Source organism: Mobula hypostoma, chromosome 3, assembly GCF_963921235.1.
Source record: "Mobula hypostoma chromosome 3, sMobHyp1.1, whole genome shotgun sequence".
Taxonomy (NCBI): domain Eukaryota; kingdom Metazoa; phylum Chordata; class Chondrichthyes; order Myliobatiformes; family Myliobatidae; genus Mobula; species Mobula hypostoma.
The window spans coordinates 126,092,967-126,101,967 of NC_086099.1; positions in this window are offsets into that span (position 1 = coordinate 126,092,967).

A 9,001-nucleotide genomic window follows, 5' to 3' on the forward strand; every position below is an offset into this window, starting at 1 on the left:
GAACCTGGTGTGTGTCCGCCCTTGCCTGGGTGCCAGGTTCACCGCAGAGAAACGATCGTATCTGGAAACGGAGGGGTCATGGTCGGTGACCTCAGATGACATCACAAAGGGCTCACCCGAAAGCTGACTGCGAAGGTCTGTGTGGAAGCCGTTTGAATATTCATTCATTTTGCTCTCTCTCTCCTTCCCCCACACTGTCCATCTCCCACAGCAGCGATTACTGCGAACTGAACTGAACTAAATTGAACTGAACTTTGCGTCACTTTGAAACTGGTCAGTTACCCCGAGACAACGATAGAGCTTGATTGATCCTGTTATCTTAATTCTGTGTACATGTGTGTTTATCATTGCTGAACTGTTGCATTTATTATCCTTTTGATTAGAGTACTGTGTTACTTGTTTCTTTAATAAAACTTTCTTAGTTCTAGTAATCCAGACTCCAACTGAGTGATCCACTTCTGCTGGTTTGGCAACCCAGTTACGGGGTACATAACATAAGTGGGGGCTCGTCCGGGATTTTGAACGCTAAATTTGGGACGGAGTAAATTGATTGGGTTAAAATTCCCAAAAGAAAGAAAAGACAAACAGCAGAAATGGAGGCTGAGGAATTTATAAAGGCGCCGACCTTGGAGGCATTAGAGGATGCCAGGAAATCGGAATTGGTAGCTGTGGCCAAACGGTTGAATCTTGCTAAGGGGAAGTTGACAATGAGGAGAGAGGAGATACACAGAGCTATCGTAGAGCACTATGTATCTAAAGGTGTGTTTCCCCAAGGGGAGCTGGAGGTGGTGTCTATTGAAAAACCTGCTGGAGACGCGGTACAGGTGCAGCTTGAAAAACTGAGACTCGAGCACGAGTTCCGGGTACAACAGTTGGAGCAAGAAGAGAAAGAGAGGGACAGACAGTTGGAGAGAGAAGAGTTAGAAAGGCGGGAGAGAGAGAGGGGGAGAGAGAGACAGATAGAGCGAGAGGAGAAACAGAGGGAAAGGGAACTCGAGCTGGAGAAGTTAAAGATAAGGGCAGAGCAGGGGCCTGTGCCGAACCAAGGTGGAGGGTTCCGGGCGATCCAGGAGGTTAGGCTGGTTCCCCCATTTGACGATACCGACGTGGATCGGTACTTTCCCCATTTCGAAAAAGTTGCTACAAGTCAGGACTGGCCGAGGGATAAGTGGGCTGTTTTGCTTCAGAGTGTACTGAAAGGGAAAGCCCAACAAGCTTACTCAGCTTTGTCCGCGGAAGATGCCCAGAGGTGTGAGGTGGTGAAAGAGGCCATCCTCAGGATTTATGAGTTGGTCCCGGAGGCATACCGCCAGAGGTTCCGGAATGCGAGGAAGCAGTGGGACCGCACATATTTAGAGTTTGCCCGTGAGATGCAGACATATTGTGAGCGTTGGTGCACCTCGAAGGGGGTAGAGGGGGATTATGACAGACTGCTACAGCTGATCCTGATTGAGCAGTTTAAAGGTTGTGTCCCTGAGGGTATGAGACCCTACCTAGATGAGAAAGAGGCAGCCACGTTAGCCACAACTGCTAAGTTAGCGGATGAGTATGCGTTGATGCATAAAATGAAGTTTGCCCTGAGTAAAGGGGACCAGAAGGGTAGTCAGGACGGCTGGGAGAGTCCGCCAGAAAAGTCAGAAAGTAAGCTGGGGACTAGTGAGGAGGATAAGGTAGACCGGGAGCAGTCTGGTAGGAAGTCTCCTGGGGTCATCTGTTATAATTGTGGGAAAGTCGGACACTTTGCGTCCAGGTGCTTTGCCCCAAAGAAGGAGACGGGAAAAGGAGAAAAGGCGATTTTGACTGGCTGTATCGAGCTGGTAAATGAACCGCTAGGGGAGGACAGGTCTGCCAAAGTTCAGGAAGGGTGCGAGAGGTTTATCTCGGCCGGATTGGTGTCAGTGAAGGAGGGGTTAAAACCAGTTCCAGTGCGGATCTGGAGAGACACGGGAGCGTGTCAGTCACTGATACTGAAGAGTGTATTAGAGTTTAGCTCAGAGACCCAGACTGGGGAGGTCAAGATCAAAGGTATTGGGGAAGGGACAGAGGCAATCCCTTTGCACCAGATACACTTACAAAGCAACCTGGTCTCTGGTCTAGTCACGATCGGGGTGAGGCCCGAATTACCGATGAAAGGTGTGGAAGTCTTGTTCGGTAATGACCTCGCCAGGGGAATCGTGTTCCCAGCCGTGAGATTGACAGGTCAGCCTGCCAGCATTGAGGTCCCGCCCATGGACTCACAGGTTCATCACGGGACTGCGGTAGTAAATTTAGCTGAGACGTTTCTGCCAGCCTTGTACGAGAAGGGGGTAGAAAGTGAAAAGAAGAAGTGTAGTGAAACAAGAGGTAATGAGGGAGCTGAGACAGACTTAGCATTAGCCAGGAAAGAATTTGTGCAGGCGCAGGAGCGAGACGAGGGGCTGATGGTTTTGGCAGAGACAGCTCTCTCTGACGCAGAATTAACAAGGGAACTAGTAGGCTATTGTGTGGAGGTGGAAGTGCTAAGGAAGACAGGGAAACCAAGTACCGTACCCGCAGATGAGGAATGGGGGGTGGTGCAAAAGAGTTATGGGGATGAGATTTTTAACCTGGCCCACAAGGTACCCCCCGGTGGACATTTTGCGGTGCTGGAGGAAACAGTTGGTGAAATCATGAAAGAGGTTTACCGGCTGCCCAGGAGGAAGGATGTTATTGATCATGGCAGACGCGAACTGAGACGGTCACAAGCTTTTGATATGCTAACAAACCTAGTCGGTGTTAGCGCGGAAATCGATGAAGCTAGGGTCTCCCTGATAAGAGAAAAAAACCATTTTGAAAAGATGAGTATGGTATCGATCAGATGGGAGAAGGCTATTGTTTTGGCCAGCTCTGCTGATAAGGTCTCTCCCTTAATCCCCGAACAAAGCGACACTTTAGGAGAAGTAATTAAACGACTTGCACATGTGTGTTTGATTGTCCCGAGGTGATGCAAAGAACTGGGACGTTGGGTGGTGGTTGTTACACTAGGATAGCCTAGTGAGCAACAACCCTATAGAATGAGTAATTCAGTGACGAAAGGGCTGACGAACACAGAGGTGTGTATTGGCGATGTAATACAGCTGTCTGAAGCCAGCTTGATAGTGAACCTTGAAAAAAATGAGTTCGGCCACATGAAGGTCACTTACCTGGGAATTGTGGTAACACAGGGGCAGCTGGCAGCAATGCAAGCTAAAGTGTGGGCTATCTCTGACATCCCAACCCCGACAGACAAGAGGGCCCTCAGAAGGCTCTTGGAGATGGTGGGGTACTGTAGGAAGTTTTGCAATAACTCTGCGGTTACTACCCCTCCGCCTCCTACTAAGCCCTTGCGAGAGAAAACTAAGTCGGAATGGGACGACCCTTGTTATTGTGGTCCAGGACGAAACCCAATGAGAGGTTACATTGATCGCAACTCATCAGTGTTCTTGGCCACTATGAAGTTTGCTAAGTTGGAGCCTGGTCTAAGGGATTATTAATAACACATATAAAAGGAACAGAAAATGTGATGGCTGACTGTCTGTCAGGTGTTGACAATTTCAAATTCGCTGTATTAGCCAAATAGCTGATAAAGATGTATATTTGTGTGTATCAAATAATGTATTCATGTTTGTAATTTTTACCCCGGTAAAAATCCTTAAAGGGGGGGATGTGTGACGAGAATACACATAAATTAAGATGTTAGCTGGCCTGGGCTGGCACCAGTGGGATCAGCAGTTGGTCTGCCACCTGTCTTCAGGAGAAAGAGAGATAAGGAAAACAACGGAGCAGCATTTGGAGATGTTAATGAAGGGACGGGAGAGAGTAACGGAAGGAGAGCTGTCAAGATCGGCTCCCCCTTTGAACCCTGAACTGTTTGAAGTGATGGACAGGCGATACCCCAGCAGGGGGATAAAAAGGGACAGGTTCGCTAAGGCAGGACACACACGACACCCGAGGTAACGAGACCCTGGAAGCGGTGCGTCTCTCACAAGTCGGTGGGAAGTTTTGGAAGGCCGGTTGCGGGACCAGGCTATAGACGCACAGGGTGGAAAGGCATGATCAGCAGGAACCTGGTGTGTGTCCACCCTTGCCTGGGTGCCAGGTTCACCGCAGAGAAACGATCATATCTGGAAATGGAGGGGTCATGGTCGGTGACCTCAGATGACATCACAAAGGGCTCGCCTGAAAGCTGACTGCGAAGGTCTGTGTGGAAACCGTTTGAATATTCATTCGTTTTGCTCTCTCTCTCCTGTCCATCTCCCACGGCAGCGATTACTGCAAACTGAACGAACTAAATTGAACTGAACTTTGCGTCACTTTGAAACTGGTCATTTACCCCTAGACTACGATAGAGCTTGATTGATCCTGTTATCTTAATTCTGTGTACGTGTGTTTATCATTGCTGAACCGTTGCATTTAATATCCTTTTGATTAGAGTACTGTGTTGCTTGTTTCTTTAATAAAACTTTCTTAGTTCTAGTAATCCAGACTCCAACTGAGTGATCCATTTCTGCTGGTTTGGCAACCCAGTTACAGGGTACGTAACACTTGTTAATCAAGTGAGGAGAGATCTTGAACATTGGGAGATGCTTCCTTTATCACTGATAGGTAGAGTAGAAGTGATCAGGACGAATATTTTGCCCAGGTTTCTTTTTCTTTTCAGTGCTCTACCCATAATAGTTCCTATACCTACTTTTAAAATGTTGGATAGACCATCTCAGCTTTCTTTTCTTCACTGCTGTGAGAAGGTCTTTATGGGGGTCAATGTGGTGCTGGGTGGTCTAGCGGACCTGCTCATTTGTGATGTGGTCCAAGTATGAGATGCCCAAGATGTTGTGACAGCATCTCATTTCCAATGCCTGTATCTTCCTCTGTAGCTCTGCTGTGAGGGTCCATGTCTCACATGCGTACAGGAAGATGGAGAATACCAATGCAAGCAGCAGTCTGATCTTGTACTTCATGGTGATGTTGCTGTTCCTCCACATTGTCTTGAGTTTGGATAGTGCAGTCATTGTCTGTGCGGTTCTTGCCGGGACTTCTGGTCTTGATCCTTCATCACTGATGATTGCCCCCAGGTATTTGAACAGTAAAAGTGTTATACTCAAATAAAAAGCAGAGAGGTTTAGCTTTACCTCATTTAAAGACCTATTACTGGGCTGCCCAGTTAAGAGCAATTGTGTCATGGATCAGAGAAGACATGGATTCAGGATAGGTTCACATAGATCAAAATTCAATTGGTGAGTTATCTTTAACAACTCTTCCCTTTTTAAATCCAGGTGTGGAAGAATGTTAAGACTCAGAATTAATGGGTTAACTATACATTGAAAGCATGGGATAGAATTAGGAAAAAGTTAGATCTTCCAAGGACTGTTAGAATTCTTTGAGGATAACAAACAGGATAGACGGATAATCAGTAGATGTTCTGCATTTGGATTTTCAGGCCTTTGACACATGAAGCTGCCTAACAAGTTAAGAGCCCATGGTTTTACAGGGAAGACGCTAGCATTGGCTGACTGACAGGAAGCAAAGAGTGGGAATAAAGGAAGGCTTTTCTGATCAGCTGCTGATGACTAGTGGTGAGCTGCCAGGGTCATTGTTGGAATTGGTTCTTTTTCATTGCACACCAATGATGTGGATGATGGAACTGATGGCTCCGTAGCCATGTTTGCAGACAAAATGAAGATGGGTTAAAGAAGCAGGGAGTCTGTAGAAGACTTGGACAGATTAGAATGGGAAAAGAAGTGGCAAATGGAATAGTGTCAGAAGCCTGTCATGCACTTTGGTACAAGGAATAAACACACACTGTTTCCTAAGTGGGGAGAAAATACAAAAATCCAGGATGCAAAGAGAATTGGGAGTCCTTGTGCCAGATTTCCTAAGGGTTAATTTGCAGGTTGAGTCAGTGGTGAGAAAGGCAAATGCGCTGTTAGCATTCATTTCAAGAGGACTAGAATACAAAAGCAAGGATGTAATGCTGAGGCTTTATAAAACACTAGTGAAGCTTCACTTAGAGCTGACATTTGGAAGGGTTCAGAGGTGGTTCATGAGAATGAAAGGCTTATCGTCTGAGGAGCGATTGAAAGCTCTGGGCCTGTACTCGCCAGAATTGAGAAGAATGGGGGGGGGGCGGGTGGATCTCATTGAAACCTACTGAATGTTGAAAGGCTTAGAGTGGATATAGAGAGGATGTTTCCTATGGTGGGGGAGTCTAGGACCTCAGAATAGAGGGACATCCATTTAGAAATGAGATGAGGAGGAATTTCTTTAGCCAGAGATTGGTGAATCTGTGGAATTTAGAGGCTGGGTCATCGAGTATATTTAAGGTCGCTGGTGAGTCAGGGCATGAAAGATTACAGGGAGAAGACAAGAGAAGGGGTTGGAGAGGGAAATAGAGACATAGAAACATAGAAAATAGGTGCAGGAGTAGGCCATTCGGCCCTTCGAGCCTGCACCGCCATTTATTATGATCATGGCTGATCATCCAACTCAGAACCCTGCCCCAGCCTTCCCTCCATACCCCCTGACCCCTGTAGCCACAAGGGCCATATCTAACTCCCTCTTAAACACAGCCAATGAACTGGCCTCAACTGTTTCCTGTGGCAGAGAATTCCACAGATTCACCACTCTCTGTGTGAAGAAGTTTTTCCTAATCTCAGTCCTAAAAGGCTTCCCCCTTATCCTCAAACTGTGACCCCTTGTTCTGGACTTCCCCAACATCGGGAACAATCTTCCTGCATCTAGCCTGTCCAATCCCTTTAGGATTTTATACGTTTCAATCAGATCCCCCCTCAATCTTCTAAATTCCAACGAGTACAAGCCCAGTTCATCCAGTCTTTCTTCATATGAAAGTCCTGCCATCCCAGGAATCAATCTGGTGAACCTTCTTTGTACTCCCTCTATGGCAAGGATGTCTTTCCTCAGATTAGGGGACCAAAACTGCACACAACACTCCAGGTGTGGTCTCACCAAGGCCTTGTACAACTGCAGTAGTACCTCCCTGCTCCTGCACTCGAATCCTCTCGCTATAAATGCCAGCATACCATTCGCCTTTTTCACCGCCTGCTGTACCTGCATGCCCACTTTCAATGACTGGTGTATAATGACACCCAGGTCTCGTTGCACCTCCCCTTTTCCTAATCGGCCACCATTCAGATAATAATCTGTTTTCCTATTTTTGACACCAAAATGGATAACTTCACATTTATCCACATTAAATTGCATCTGCCATGAATTTGCCCACTCACCCAACCTATCCAAGTCACCCTGCATCCTCCTCACAGCTAACACTGCCACCCAGCTTCGTGTCATCCGCAAACTTGGAGTTGCTGCATTTAATTCCCTCATCCAAGTCATTAATATATATTGTAAACAACTGGGGTCCCAGCACTGAGCCTTGCGGTACCCCACTCGTCACCACCTGCCATTCTGAAAAGGTCCCGTTTATTCCCACTCTTTGCTTCCTGTCTGCTAACCAATTCTCCACACACACCAATACCTTACCCCCAATACCGTGTGCTTTAAGTTTGCACACTAATCTCCTGTGTGGGACCTTGTCAAAAGCCTTTTGAAAATCCAAATATACCACATCCACTGGTTCTCCCCTATCCACTCTACTAGTTACATCCTCAAAAAATTCTATGAGATTCGTCAGACATGATTTTCCTTTCACAAATCCATGTTGACTTTGTCCGATCATTTCACCGCTTTCCAAATGTGCTGTTATCACATCCTTGATAACTGACTCCAGCAGTTTCCTCACCACCGACGTTAGGCTAACCGGTCTATTACTCCCCGGTTTCTCTCTCCCTCCTTTTTTAAAAAGTGGAGTTACATTAGCCACCCTCCAATCCTCAGGAACTAGTCCAGAATCTAACGAGTTTTGAAAAATTATCACTAATGCATCCACTATTTCTTGGGCTACTTCCTTAAGCACTCTGGGATGCAGACCATCTGGCCCTGGGGATTTATCTGCCTTCAATCCCTTCAATTTACCTAACACCACTTCCCTACTAACATGTATTTCGCTCAGTTCCTCCATCTCACTGGACCCTCTGTCCCCTACTATTTCTGGAAGATTATTTATGTCCTCCTTAGCGAAGACAGAACCAAAGTAATTATTCAATTGGTCTGCCATGTCCTTGCTCCCCATAATCAATTCACCTGTTTCTGTCTTCAGGGGACCTACATTTGTCTTTACCAGTCTTTTCCTTTTTACATATCTATAAAAGCTTTTACAGTCCATTTTTATGTTCCCTGCCAGTTTTCTCTCATAATCTTTTTTTCCCCTTCCTAATTAAGCCCTTTGTTCTCCTCTGCTGATCTCTGAATTTCTCCCAGTTCTCAGGTGAGCCACTTTCTCTGGCTAATTTGTATGCTTCTTCTTTGGAATTGATACTATCCCTAATTTTTCTTGTCAGCCACGGGTCCACCTGAATGAAGAATTCCACCATATTATGGTCACTCTTACCCAAGGGGCCTCTCACGACAAGATCGCTAATTAACCCTTCCTCATTGCTCAAAACCCAGTCCAGAATAGCCTGCTCTCTAGTTGGTACCTCGACATGTTGGTTCAAAAAACCATCCCGCATACATTCCAAGAAATCCTCTTCCTCAGCACCTTTACCAATTTGGTTCACCCAATCTACATGTAGATTGAAGTCACCCATTATAACTGCTGTTCCTTTATTGCACACATTTCTAATTTCCTGTTTAATACCATCTCTGACCTCACTACTACTGTTAGGTGGCCTGTACACAACTCCCACCAGCATCTTCTGCCCCTTAGTGTTACGCAGCTCTACCCATATCGATTCCACATCTTCCCGGGTTATGTCCTTCCTTTCTATTGCGTTAATCTCTTCTTTAACCAGCAACGCCACCCCACCTCCCCTTCCTTCATGTCTATCCCTCCTGAATATTGAATATCCCTGAACGTTGAGCTCCCATCCCTGGTCACCCTGGAGCCATGTCTCTGTGATCCCAACTATATCATAATCATTAATAACAA